The 14397-nt window shown below is 52.3% G+C and overlaps 1 protein-coding gene and 1 long non-coding RNA gene across 2 annotated transcripts in view; one reads left to right on the top strand and one right to left on the bottom strand.

The window, feature by feature from the left end:
- The first annotated feature begins 5850 nt into the window (after nucleotides 1–5850).
- Nucleotides 5851–14397, top strand: part of GATA3 (GATA binding protein 3) — a 29112-nt gene continuing 20565 nt past the window's right edge. Inside the window, exon 1 of the mRNA XM_030015428.2 lies at nucleotides 5851–5981. The gene's annotated coding sequence lies outside the window, so the exon portion shown is untranslated. The remainder of the gene's footprint in view (nucleotides 5982–14397) is intronic.
- On the bottom strand, nucleotides 7360–8859 carry LOC115341871. Its single transcript, XR_003923551.1, has 3 exons — nucleotides 8604–8859; nucleotides 8280–8454; nucleotides 7360–8006 (listed from the first exon to the last, which is right to left on the bottom strand). It is a non-coding gene; the product is annotated as an uncharacterized LOC115341871 (long non-coding RNA).

Raw genomic sequence — 14397 nt, forward strand, 5'->3', positions numbered from 1 at the left:
TTCTGCGCGTCATTCATGCGCTGCAGATAAGATATAAAATACTCTATCGGGATACTGTAATATTAAAGATCAAAAGTGGCATCAATTGAAGACCAAACGCACGGAAAACAAAGGGGAAGGCTGGGAGATGTTCATCAGCTAATTACAACTGCAAATATTATGCAAATTTATCTTGGCACAGAAATGGAGAAAGCGAGTTTAAGTGCGGAGATAATGCTGGAATATTGAATGTTCAGCTGAGGGTGGGACGTGGTCCAATAAATTCATCTGAGGGAGAACCGGCATTATATATATGTATATTCCTATCAAATCATCTACACTTCAAATTGGGGGGATCAAAAATTGCGGTTATAATTGATACTTGAAATTCCTTGACAAATATTGCACGGAATAGACGGTGGAGGAAGAGGAGGGAAGCACAGATTACCCTTTGGATGGGATTTGTGAAACACCGCATATAAAATGATGAACCTATAGCAGAGAGACGTGCATTTGGAACACGCACACGGCGGGGGGGGGGGGGAAGGTCCCCCCCACTCAAGACCCCCAGGTGGGAGCCTTTCCCTTTAGGCAAAGGGGAAAAACAAGTTATTTTTCAACCTCATTTCAGAAGCGTCTCCCGCTTCCTGGAAAAAAGGACCGTGCTAGACCTGGTTAATGATTAAACACCGTCCCTGTGCCGTGAGAGCCAAGAAGGGATGAGAGGGAGCCAGGGAAACTTAAACCAAGGCAGAATAGAGCTGCCAGCACCTGTCCCCAGAAATTTTAGCATCAGGAGTGCCTGTACACAAAGAAAAAAAAAGGGGGGGAAAAAAAAAAAAAAAGGGACACCCCCCCCCCCAAAAACCGAGGCGCAGCAAATTGACCACGACGAGGATTTCAGGCACCATTTTCTCTCCGGTGCTGTCCAAGAAATGAAGAGGCGGGGATGCTCTAACGCCGGGCAGAGCATCCCCCAGCCTCTCGGCAGGGTTTGGGGTTTTTTTTTGGGGGGGGGGTGGCTTGAGCCGTTATCGGATTTGACCCTCGCGGTGGTTCAGTCCAGATGAACTTTTGGGCTGAGTTGTTATTGCTGTGGGAATCCCCCCCCCCGCCAACCCATCCCTTAGAAGGGAGCAAAGCGGGTTATTCGTCGCAGAAAATGTTTGAAATGCATCTTTTCCTTGCGCAGGTGAGGAGGCAGGCACCGGCTGCTGCTTCCCTTCAAGGATTCAAACGAATACATTCAAATCCAGCAAAATCTTGCAGATCTTCCCCTCCTCAGGCACAGGAATATCAATAATTTCAGGTGAATGCCCCCCTCCCTTTTCATTTCTACAGCCAGAAATACAGAGCAGCGTTCATTTGCATACAAAGCAACCCGCGGAGTTTCTCCAGTTTATGAGAAATGCCTTTTAAAAAAAAAAAAAAAAAAAAAAAAAAAAAAAAGGAGGCAGAGACACAGAGAGAGAGAGGGGAGAGACTCCTAGCAGAAATCTTATCGATTTTTTGCTATGCATGTATTTATTTGGCAACGGGGCGGGGAGAAAAATTGAACATTATTGGCAGCCCTCCCTTTAAAAAAAAATAAAAATAAAAAAAAGAGAAAAAGAGAGATGCAAATTGTGTTTTATTTTAACCTGGTTCCATGCTTTATTCAATGTTTATGATGCATTATCTCCCCCTTAAATAAAAAATAAATAATGTAAAATTGGGATCTCGCCGCCACCGAGAGGAGAAGCTCCGGTCGATTTTCTTAATTTCAGTCTGAAAGTGACACACTAATTAAAGCGCCTCACCCCCCCCCCCCCAACTTCTTTTTATTGTTATTATCAGATTTACCTTATATTTTCCCAATTTAAAAAAAAAAAAAAAAAACCAAACCTACAAAAAAATCAGTTTCGCTGCCCTCAGGATAAAACTAAACTAAAATAAGGACCCCCGGGTTTTTTTTTTTTCCCCCAACGTTGCCCATCGCTTTCCGCCATCAGATTCATTGTGATGTATTAGATGCAATAAATTATCCCATGTAACAAAACATTGGGAGCTGAAAGGGTGATAATCTGGAAAGCAGAGATAAGGATTCATTATTCCGAATCATTATGAATCCAACGTTGCCTCTGACTTCTTTCTTAATCAGCTCCTCTGATCCTGGATATGTGAGCAGCACAGATAAGGAAAGAGTCATTTATAATTCTGTACCTCGTCTAATATTTTAAAAAAAGTCAGAGGCAAGAAAACGCTATAAAACACAAGCAAGAGGCGGGCTCCGAATGAAATATCACTTCGATGTTGTTAGAGCCGCAGTAAGATTTAATTAAAATTCTCCACTTCCACGTGCTTTATATATTTGTATAAATATATTTTGCACCTTGGCTGTAATGGATAGGAATTTGCAGCTGGGGCTATTTGTTGGGCTCTGGATTTGACTTTATTTCCAAGTCCCTGTTTGGGTGAATGGAAGAGGTGGACGGGGCGGGGGGGGGGGGGGGGGGGTGGATTTTAATTTCCGAGGTTTCCCCCCAGCCCCGCTCTCCCTCCCCACCGTTCACACAAAGTCATTAGGTCGATCCCACCAATGTAGGAGGCTGCGTTTAATGGAAATCGTTTTAAAGCGAATATACTCTGCGCACACAAAGCACAGGATCAATGCCAAACCGGCTGATTTGGGGAGATCAAGACAAGAGGGCTTTCTCCCCCTCCTTGGAAATGAAGATGGCAGCGATGATATTAAAAAATAACCTATGTGAGACCGTGTTTTCCCAGCCGGGGAGGGGGAAATTATTGATTATTGACAACTTTTCTCCGGGGTGGGGGCAGAGAAGGGTGGGTTTTCTCTCCAGAGCAGACAAGGCAGTTTAATTATAGCGAATAAAACATCCCTAACCTCCTTTCTGCAGTCGGCGGAGCGGTTATCACTAACAATAACGTATGGATTATATTTATGGAGGGTCCGACTGCAAATCTTGGTTCAGGCGGAGCCGAAATCGATTGTGTGTGTGTGTGTAGGTATTTATTTCGATGTATACGCGTCTAAATATGTGCCAGGAGGAGAGCAAGAGGTGGGATTAGCCACACGCACTCTGAGAATCACAGACTCCCCCAGTTACTTGGAAAACACGAGGAAAAAAATAGAAAAAAATATATATATATATTCCATATGGAATATAAATATACACACACCCCATATATATATATTCCACATATATATTTTCCAAATATACACACACACAAACAAGGAAAAAATATGCGTGTGTGTGTGTGTGTATATATGTATGCATGTATTCATTTTTTAAATGACCTCTGGCTATCTGACTATTGCTTTTAACGTATATTCGGACCTAAACTGCAGGCATCAAGGAAGGTCTGTGATATTTATGATAAACCCCGGGTGCCATTTAAAGCCTCATTAGTTATGTTTAACCTTTGAATCACCAGCCATCATAGCTGGAAATGAACTTTACGGTGCGGGGTGAATGCGGGGGGGTGAGGAGGGGTATGAGTATGAGTGTGGATGCGCCTGCGCCTCTGCCCAAATTCTTCCCCCCCTCCCCAGTAAACCCCAGCCGGGGGAATGGAGACAATAGCTCAAGGACTCCATCTCCATGGGCTTCCCAGGAGGTTTTTGCAGGAGGATCCTTGATTTTTCGTTTTCCCATCTCGTCCCCACTTCCACGATGTGCTCAGACATCCCAGATCCAGCTCCTTCACCCTCTTCTTTTCTTTTCTTTTTTTTTTTTTTTTTTTTCTGGGCAGTTTTGGAGGGATCCGGCAACATCTTCTTCCACGTTGATCTCGCCCCCCCTCCCGCAGCACTATTTGGGGGGGGGTGGGGGGGTGGGGGGGCAGAAATCGTGGCGAGCAGGTTTCCTAGGGATTTTCCTGTCCGGTCATGGGGAACACACACCCCGAGTGATTTTAGCTGTATTCTCCTTTTTTTTATCCCATACCCTGCAAGGGTTTAGTCCCGGTTCCTCCAGTCGGCTCGGTGCAAACCACACAAGCCTCGTGGCTCTAAAACACTCATTTTCGAAGCTTTTTTCCCTAGCAAAAGCCACATTTCTTGGCAAGGGGAGATGGGCTCAACCCTCCTCCCCCCACTGTTGGGGTGCCCGAACTGTTTCCATCGGTGTTTCGCGGCGGAAAGGCTCCCTTCGCAGCTCTAATGAGCTTTAAGTTATTACCTTAATTGAATGTGTTTTCTAAAGATAGAATTGGGAGGCGATCGCGTTACCTTTCACCTTACAGAGTCACTCTAGAAGCAGAGATAGCGAACCCCCAACGTCAGCAGAAAAAAAACCCAAAAAACCCAATATCCCTCCAGGACCAGGAGGGTATATACATTTTTTTTTTTTTTTTTTCCCCCCTAAGTGACCAATTTTCGCCCCCCCTTTCTAAAGCGGCGGTTGCGCCGGGACCCAGCGCTGCCGGGATGCGCGGAATCTCCGCCGGGTACCGCGGAGACGGGTCGGGGAGGGCGGCTCTGCATCCCCCCCCTCAGCACGAGTGGGTCTCCCACTCGTGGGGCCTGGGGACTCCTGCCCGCACCTTGTTTAGCTCTGGTAAGACAGCTCTTCTGGTTTATTCCCATGGGGAGTATTTCACGCCAGGGGTGGATGTGGGGTTTGATGTTAAATGGGGGGGGGGGTTCTCCCCACTTTTTTTCCCCCCTTCCCCACTTTTCCCACCCCGGGAAGTGGCTGCCCACCCCGGTAGAACAGCGTGGTCGGGCTGGTCCTCCGGGTCTTGTCCGGCTTTGCTGGCAGGACCCCCCCCCCCCGGGGAAGGGGGGATGTTGCAGAAACGAGCACCCACCCTTAATAATAAAAAAGAACATCACCCAACGGCGGGGAAGTTTCCTTGCAAGCCAATCTGCCGGTGGATCAAGGGGGGGGGGGGCACACTGAGGCTGCAGCATTAGGTTTTGAGGACTGACACGAGGGGGGGTTAAATGTGGAAAATCAGCGCCCCCCCCCGCCGGTCCCTCCATCTCATCGCTGCAAGATTTGGGGCATCCCCCGGGCAAGGCTCCCAGGCTTCTCCTCCGGCCCTATAGCAGTTTGGGGGGGGGGGGGCTTTTATCCTCCCAGCCCTCGAAAGCCCCCAGGTCTTCATAGGAAGGAGGGATTGGGGAGCGGGCAGGGGGCTGCAGGTGAGGGTGGGGGGAGAGGACACGGGGGACAGTGTCTTCATGTCCCCCCCCACCCCGTTCTCAGAGTGTCACCCCCCCCGTTCTCAGAGTGTCAGGGCATGCGTGTGGGTTTTTTTTTTTTTTTTTTTTTTTGTGTCCAGATCCTGGAACCTTACACGGACACACATAAAAAAAAAATAATTAAAACTAAATAAAATAAAGAAGAATAGGGTCAAGAAAAGTCCCCTCCGAGGAGGAGGGGGGACAGAGGAGAAGAAACAGCCCCTGGCAGCTAATGCCACCGCTTTTCCTCGAAAGCTTTCGATGCGAGCGGAGCGAGCCCCGGCGTTATTTGTATGATCTTACGCTTAATTATTTTTTTCTCTCTCTCTTCCCAGGCGTTGTAGGCTCCCGGCAGTGACAGTTGCTCCCGGGACGGGTTACAACACACTTACACCTCTGCGAGCCCCAGTACCTGGCGCATCCCCCGGCCCTGCCCCTGTCCGTCCGTCCGTCCGTCCGTCCGTCCGTCGGTCCCCCGCCTCCCCGCCCCATGTGATGATTCCCGGGGTGGGTGTGTAAAGAAATGGCCCATCATATTTCTCTCACTTTTTCTTTGCCCTTTCCCAACCCGGAAGAGCTCTGATCTTCAGCCCAGCCCGGAGGAGGAGGAGGAGGAGGAGGAGGAGGGAGGAGGAGGAGGAGGAGGAGGAGGAGGAGGGCAAGGGTGGGCGTTTGGAGGATGCGGCTCCCCCAGGTTTTCCCCCTGGGTGGGAGTTTGCGACATGCCAGCAGCCGCCGCTCCGCTCCTCCCGCACTGCTGCCCTGAGAGCTCCAGCGGAACGGGACAAAACAAAAAGCATCTGCCCAGGTCAGTGAATACTCCGATTTGTGTGTCTGTAGGTCCCCCCCACCCTTCTCCTTCTTCTTCTTTTTTTTCCTTTTTTTTTTTTTTTTTTTTTTAATTCCTTCGCCTCCTCCTTCTCCACGTGGAGGGAATTAGGATGGGGATCTCGGCTCAAAGGGCAGAAACTCAACCCGACTCCCCCCCCCCCCCCTTTATTGTTTGGATGGAGTTGAGTTTTCCCGGTGACCTTGGAGAAAGGCATCCCCCGACCCGGGATCGAAGCGAAATTTGGGAAGAGGGTGAGAAAAAAGGTGTTTTGCCCCCGGGTGTTAGGGGCAGAGGAGTGAAGCTGGGATGGTCAGAGGTGGGAGATGGGACACGGAGCTGTCATAGCTAGGATGTAAAATATAAATCTCAGGCCGGGAAGGGATTTATCTGCATATGCGGGATCGGGGCCTTTCCGTGCCCGGCTTCCTACCTATGTGCGTATACGTTTGTAGACACAGAGCCGCATACGCGGATCACTCTATGTGTGCGTACAGCCGTGTCCGTGCCGCTGGCTGCTAGCGCGGCTGCGAGCAGCGGGACGTCTGCGTTTCTATACTGTGCCCACGTATGAGACTCACCGATGCTGATTTTGATGATGGCAGGTCCATCTGTGCTGCATCGTGCCTGACAGACACTATATATTTAGCACTATATATATTTATGTTCAAACGTATCTAGTATATAATATCTAACAAGCACACCATGCTTCTAATAGGATCTAATGAGGGCGATCTTCCGCCCCTTTCCGCAGATATTCCTCTTTTTATACCTCGTAAACCCAAACCACCGCTACCCCCGCCGCGGAGGAGAGATGTGCCGTTAAGACAGGCTGAGGTGAGGAGGGAGATGGCTCCGATCCGGGCCCGGACCCCCCCCGGGTCCCTTCCCCGCCGCTCCCGGCCCCGCCGGGCAGCTCTTCCCGGGGGAATCCGCGGGCCCGACCGGGCCGTCCCGGGCTCCGGCAGGACTCGGTGCCGGAGGACGACAGGGGAGTTTCCCCTCTTTCCCGGGATCCCTGGATTTAGGGCTTTCTCTCCTCCTTTCCCCCATGTAGGAAAATTTTCCACTCTCCGGACTGGGGGGAGGGTATTTCAGGAGGGAGCCTGGAAATGGCTCGGGCTGCCCAGAAATGCGCGTTAGCTGTCATTGAGCATCTTCGAAACAGAAAGGGGAGAAAATATCCATCCATCCATCCATCCATCCATCCATCCGTCCGTCCGTCCGTCCGTCCACCCATCCACCCACCCCAGCTCCTCTTACCTTCACGTGTCCGTAGGCAGGCAGCGAGCGCCTGGTGACGGATTTTAATGCAACCGGATAATTAATAACTACCGGCCCTGCTTGTTTTCTGTATTATTTATGGGCCGCAGGTGTGGAGCGGGGGAGCCGGGACTCGGCGGTGCCTTGGGCAGGGCCGGGCGGACACCGGTGTGTGCCCCCCCGGCTGGGATCCCGGGTCACCTGGGCGGACAGGGGGGGCAGAGAGGGTCCAGGCAGCGGGGGGGGGGGGGGTGGTCAAGGAAAAGAAGAAATAGGCTCTTGGGAAGGAAGAGGGGGGGAAGAGAAGGAAGGGTTCTCCCCCCCCCCCGGCACTTTGCTCCCGGCTGAGGCAAAGCGCTTCCTTCTCCCTGGGGATGTTTTTTCTTTTTTTCTTTTTTCTTTCTTTTTTTTTTTTTTTTAAATGTGAGTCCCACATTTACGGAGCGGGGTGTGCCACTGTGCCAGGCGGCCGTGTCGTGCCGGTTCACACCCGGAGCGGGGGGGGGGGGATGTCTTTGGACCAGGGAGGTTTATTTTTGGGGGGTGCTGGGGGTGCAGAGACAGCTCTAAACTAGCGGCAGCCGAACGCTTCCCGAAGTAAATCGCTCCGGTTTTAATGCCGGGAAGTCGGGATATGCCCCTGCACCTCGACAAGGAACTGGTGTTAATTCTACCGCCTCTTCTCACGCTAACCGCCTGGCCATTTGTGTTTGTTGCTTTATCTAAGTCCCAGGGTAATTTCTGCTTTTGGGGGGAAAAAAAAAAAAAAAAAGTCATTAAACGCGACGGCAGCTTCACCTTCTCCGTGGGGTGCGAGGAAAACGGCGCGGCTCGGGTTTAATGCCCGCAAGATCCTTTGCCTTCGCTTCAATCCGCCTTCAAATCTATCGCCCAAAACCGTCCTGGGCGATAAAGCAAAGCCGAGAAACCCGAAATAAAACGACCCCCCACCCGCGGCTTCCCCCCCCCGCCCTTTTTTTTTTTTTTTGCTAATGCGCATTTCCTTAACCTCACCTTAATTTGGAGTGGCTGTTCAAGCGGATTTCTAGGTTGTATTCTTTTTTTTTTCTTCTCTTATTTTTTAATTTATCGCCTTTCCGGAGCGCTGCCCGCCCCATCCCTACCCCCGCGCCGGGCGGACGGGAGCGATGCCCGGTGCCGCGGCGGGTCGGGGAACACCTCCGGCCAGCTTGGAGAGAGCGGGGGGAAAAAGAGGAGGGGAAAAAAAAAAAAAAAAGGGTGGGGGAAATAAAAGGGAGAAGCAGAACCCCTTTTTCAAGCCACCCCTTTGCTGTCTGGGAAAGGGAAAGGGGGGGTGGGGGGAAAAAAGGGACTTACCGGGTTGAGCGTGAAACCTGCGGAGGGAAGGAAGGAAGGAGGAGGGAAGGAAGGAGGGAAGGAAAGAGGGAGGGAAGGGAGCTGGACTCTGCCTCCCATCCCGGAGCAGGACGGGGCACTGGCAACAGGGGTGACACGGCTTTTTCCCCCCCCCCCCCCGCCTTCTCCCCTTTGCCCGGCTCCCCTCCGCGTCTCTGCCGCGCAGTTTGGGGAATGTGTCGGGGGGAGAGGTCGCCTCTGGGACTTGCGGAGCCGGTTTTTGATCTTTCTCAGACTTTTTTTTTTTTTTTTTTTTTTTTTACTCCTGCAGTGTCCCGGGGCAGTCGCCCTCCTCTCAGCTTCAAAGAAGGCGGGGGGGGGGGGGGGGGGGGGGGGAGGAGGGGAAAGAAAAGTTCCCAGTTTCTCTCCTCCCAATTTTAATTCTTCGAATTTCTTTTCTTCGGCAGAGCAGGGTTTTCCCCCTCTCTTCCCCCCCCCCCCCCATCAAATAGCATCATTTACGCTGGAAAAAAGTGTGTCTGTCGGGGGGTGGTGGTGGTGTTGCACGAAGGGAGAAAAAATTGGACCCGGTGTAATCAGACGTTGATTTGTTCTCTCTGAATTTGCATGGCTCGGCATTTCTTTGTGTGCGTGTGTTTATGTTTCCTCCCGATCTTCGCGAAGGAGAGATAAATGAATTACTAGAAGAGAATGGAAATATATATGCATGTATTTAAAAAAAAAAAAAAGGAGTAAAAACAGAAAAACCACCCATGTGGCTGGTTTCGAAGCGGAGGGGAAAGCTCACACGGGATGAGAAAGGGGAGACGCAGAAATGCCAGTCCAGTGTCTCCGTCTCTCTTTCTCTTGGACTATTATTATTATTATTATTATTATTATTAATAATAATTTTGCCAGCCCCTAGCTGGAAGGATGCTGATTATCTTTTTACTGATACAGAGGGGGGGGGGGTTGGCCTTGGGGAAACAGATCATAATTCCTGCCTAATTCACGAAGGGGAGGAAAAAAAAAAAACCAACCCAAAATATTCCCTCTTCTCTCCGCCTTTGTTTAACCCGAGATTATCTCAGCAGCGTTACCAGGGCTCAGCCATCCTCACACCGGGGGCCGTCCCCGGGGGCTGGCAGGCTCCGTGCCCCGGGAGGGGCTGTCCAGCCAGGGAGATGGCAACGGAGAGGGAGAAAGCAAGTTGCTGTATACAAGGGGGGGGGGAAAAAAAAAATAAAAATAATCTTCGGAGCTCTGCCCTGGGCCGTGTCCTCTCCATAACCCTCCCATTCGTCGCTCCCGGCTGTTTGTACAGCTTTACCTGTACTATTCTGGTACCCTGTAAAAAAAAAAAAAAAACAGCCCGGCAAACGTAACTTAATCCTCTTTTAGTCAATTGTCGTCTAAAAGGGGGCTAAAGGAAAGGGGGGGGGGAAGAGAAGGGATGGGGGGGGCTTTTTCTGCCTGTCCCCGCCCCGAGGTGCCAGTCGCAGCGGTGGGCACCGATTGGGACGGAGGCAGCGGGTGGCCCCGGGTCCCGGCACCAGAAAAGCCTCCTCGATATCTATTTTAATAGGAAGACCTGGAAAAAAAAAAAAAAAGGCGGGGGGGGAAGCAGCTTTAGTGCCCTTTGCTTCTTTTTAGGGGAAGGGTAGGCTGGGTAACCGCCCCATTTCCCCGAGTTTGTTTTTTTGGTTTTTTTTTTGGGGGGGGGGGGGACGGACGACTTTCAGTGACTTTTGTCAAAAGCCTTTCCTCTAACCTTTCAGCGCCAGAGCTAGCCCCATTTTCTCTTCCCCCCCCCCCCCCCATCTCTCCCTTAGCTAGGAGGGATGCTGGAGCCCCCCCCCCCCCCGAATTAACCCCCGAGCCCCCGACCCTTATCTGGTGGCTGGTGGCGAGCTTGGGGCTAATTGCTCCAACAATGGGCTCCTATTAACGCCGAGCTGTCACTGGAAACCCTGCTGGGGGCTGCCGGGGGGGGGGGCGAGGTGATGGATCTGCAGCCACAGCCTGGGAAAAGGACGGTCAAGGCCAGCGCAAAACCCCCGGGGATCACAGATTAATCCGAGGAGAGGGGAAAAATGATGGGTTTGCTTTTTTTTTTTTTCCCCCTTTTTTTTGGAGGGGGGTGTGTGTGTGTTTTTGCCCTCACCACCACCGTTTTTTCCCGGCTGGGAAGGGAAGAGGAAGATCGCGTCTATGGAGGTCGGGGTGAAAAATGCAATGGGCGAGCTGAGAAAACTAGATTTGAAGGCGGGTGTCCTCCTCCCGAAATTGGGGCTGTGGCTGCGAGGGGTTGGCAGCCCGCAGGGTCCCGCCGTGGCAGCCCCTGTCCCCCCCCCCCCCCCCGCCCTGTCAGGGCAGGACGGGGCCCTCAGGGCTCTTGCCACTTCTTCCCCCCCCTCCACTGACCAGACTTGGTGTAGCTATTGATATTTTATTTTACTTTATTTTATTTTATTTTATTTTACTTTATTTTTTTTTACTTTATTTTATTTTATTATTTTTACTTTATTTTATTATTTTTATTTCATTTCATTTTTTAACTTTGTTAATTTTATTTTGCATTAAACATTCCACGCTCTCCAAACAGCTGAAGGAAAGCGGTTTCCCCCTACCCCCGGACAGGGGGAAAGGCACGTTTTCTCGATGGCTTAGCAATTTTGTGACCTCTAGATGGAAATTCCCCTCCTGTGATCCCACGGCTGTAGGTCCCAGGGCTGTAACTGCGGGAGGGGGGAGGTTTGGGACTCTCAGCTCACCTGCCCAAAGATCCCAGCTAGGGACTAAACACCCCCCCCCCCCCATCCAGATGTTAAACCAGATTTCTTTTTAAAGTGACTTTTTCCAAGGGCTGGAGACCACACCCTCGCCCGCAGGGTCTGGAGAAATTTGGGGAGCGGGGCTACAGGGGCAAATCCCGGGGAGACACTTCGCCCTCACGTCCATAAAACGTTTAAAGCTAGGGCCGGGGGGGGGGAGTTTGTGTTCTTGCCTGCAATTAAACGCTTTGTAGAGGATGCTCCCCTCTTTACTGTCCTCCTCCTCGCAAAGAAATCCCCCCCCCCAAGGAGGAGGGGTGGGCAAGGGACTTCTGCCTCCCCCGATGCCCGGGACAGTCCCGGGGGGGGACCTGCCACCCCCATCCCGGTTTGTCCACCTCTGTCCCCCCCCCAGACGCTCCCAACCGGGCACGTTTCCCCCCCCCCGGCTGGGCTGCACCGACCCCAACGCTGGTTCCCTCGCTTTTATACCTGCCTCAGACGGCTTTGGGTTTTTGGTTTTTTTACATAAAATAAATATATATATGTGCATCCCCACCGACAAAGCATGAAGCCTCAGCGGTGCCGTTCTGTCCCCACGCCCAACGGCGGATGGGCCGTACCGGGGGCTTAAAACCGGGTTTAAAATGGGCGCAAGGAGCCGGAGCATCCTCCGTCGGGGAGACTCAGCTCCGCCGTCAGTCCGTCCGTCCGTCCGGGAGCGGAACGGAACGGAACGGATCGGAGGGATTTCCAGGCTGCAGGTCGTGCCCAGCCCGCGGGGAACGGCGCTGGCCCCGTCGACCGGAGACCGCCCCGGCGGCACCCGGCAACGGCAACGGGAACAGCGGCCGCCGCGGCGGAGCCCCGGTTTTTAATTAGAGCCCCCCCGTATAAAAACTCCTGAGAGGCGCTTCCTCTCGCAGCCGGGCAGGCGGTCTCTTGCCGGGCGTGCGGAGAGACAGCACCCACAGGCACCCCTGTAAGTGACTTTTGCTAGTTCTTTTTTTTATCCTTTTCCTTTCTTTTCCTTTCTTTTCTTTTCTTTTCTTTTCTTTTCTTTTCTTTTCTTTTCTTTTCTTTCATTTCTTTCTTTCTTTCTTTCTTTTCTTTTCTTTCTTTCTTTTCCTTTTGCTTTTCTTTTCCTTTTTCTTTTCTCTTCTTTTCTTTTCTCTTCTTTTTGCTTTCTTTTCCTTTTTGTTCCCTTTTCTTTTTTCTTTTTACTTTTCTTTCTCCTTTCTTTTCTTTTTTCTTATTTTTCTTTTTTTTCTTTCTTCTTTTTTTCTTCTTCTTTCTTCTTTCTTTCTCTTCCTTTCTTTCTTTTCTTTTTTTTTTTTTTCCTTTTCTTTTCTTTTTTTCTTTCTTTTCCTTCTTTTTTCTTTTCCTTTTTTCTTTTCTTCTTTCTTTCTTCTTTTCTTTTCTCCTTTCTCTTCCTTTTTTTTGTTGTTTTTCTCTCTTCTTTCTTTCCTTCTTTTCTTTTTCTTTCCTTCTTTCCTTTTTCTCCCCCCCCTTCTTTTTCCCCTGTCTTCCCGTCTGTCTGCCTACCTTTCCTTTCTCTCTGCGTCTTTTGTCTTTCTCTCTCCCTCTCCCCTCTCCTGGCTCCGACCCTCCCTTTCCCCTTTTTCTCTCTCTCTGTTTCCCCTCTTCCCTCTCTCCCCCCTTTCTCTCTCCTTCCCTTCCTCCCCTTCTCCCTCCGCCAGTCTCCCTGTCCGGAGCTTGTCCCCTGGCCGGTGTCCCGGGGCGGGGAGGCCGTGCCGTACCGTACCGTACCGTACCGTACCGGGCCGGGCCGGGCCGGGCCGGGCCGGGCCGGGCCTCGCCGCGGTGCCGGCGGGGCCGCTAGGGGATGCCCTGGCTCAACACAGCGGCCGGGCCGGGCCGGCGGGGCTCGGGCTTCCAGCCAATCAGCTCCTCCCGGGGCCGGCGCCCCAGTTCCTGCTCTCCCCCCCATTGGCTGCGGCGGCCGTGGCGGCGGCCCCCGCTGGGCGGCGGGCGGCGCTGCGGGCGCGGAGCCGGCGGGGGGTCGCCGGGGCCGGGGGTCCCCGCCCGCAGCACCACCTCGGCCGGGGCCGGGGGGACGGGGGGGGCTGCCTCTTCCCGAGCCCCCCCCCCCCCCCCCCAGCCTTCCCGGTCTCTGCTTGCGCCCCACTGGGACCCCCAGTGGAACTGGGAGAGGAGGGGGGGGGGGGAAACCCCACCCCCCAAAGCCGTATCGTTTCCAAACGCGGCCGTTTCTCCGCGCTGATATCCTTCAAAATCAGAATAATGGCTAAATCCTTCATGAGGCGGAGCAGCTCTCCACCCGCCGGTGGAGGAGGAGGAGGAGAGGCAGCTTTATTTCAGGTGGCCACCCCCCCCCCCCCCCCCGCAGGTCCTGCACCTGCCGGCGCATCCCCGGCCCCGCTCCTGGGCTGGGGGGGGGGGCTCCGGTCCCTCTTGGCATCCCCCCGGGGGTGTCAGCGGGAGAACCGATCCGCTCCCCTCCACGTACGACTACTTCCCGAAGTGGCCACTCGGGAAAAAAAAAAAAAAAAAAACCAAACCAACCAAACTTAATTTTCCCCCTTAAAAAAAGGGAGAATCAAAAAAAAAAAAAAAAAAAAAGGATGGGGGGGGGTTAAAAGAAGTCGGTAAAAGGGGGTTCCCGGGGGTGCGCGGCGGGGGCGGCCGGTGCGGCCGGCCGGTCCCCTCCTCAGGCGGGGACAGGCTCCGCCTCCCCCGGGCTTATGACACTGGAACCTCCTTAAGTTGCGTCTCGCCACAGCTGTCTGTAAGCACTGAGCCGGCTGGCGCCATCCTGCTCCTTTCAGAAAGAATGCCTTCCCTGTAAAAAAAAAAAAAAAAAAAAAAAAAGAGGAGAGAGGGGAAGGGAAAAAAAAAGACAGAGAGAGAGGGAGGAAAAAAAAATAGGGAAAAAAATAGGGCGAGCGAGCGAGCACAATCTGATCTGATCAAGCACTTTCAGCTTCATCCCTCCTGGGTCACATACTGCTTCTCCACCAAGGTTTGTGCGGAATTTCTTTAGCAACTTGTCGCTTTCT

The sequence above is a fragment of the Aquila chrysaetos genome, chromosome 5 (assembly GCF_900496995.4).
Source record: "Aquila chrysaetos chrysaetos chromosome 5, bAquChr1.4, whole genome shotgun sequence".
NCBI lineage: Eukaryota > Metazoa > Chordata > Aves > Accipitriformes > Accipitridae > Aquila > Aquila chrysaetos.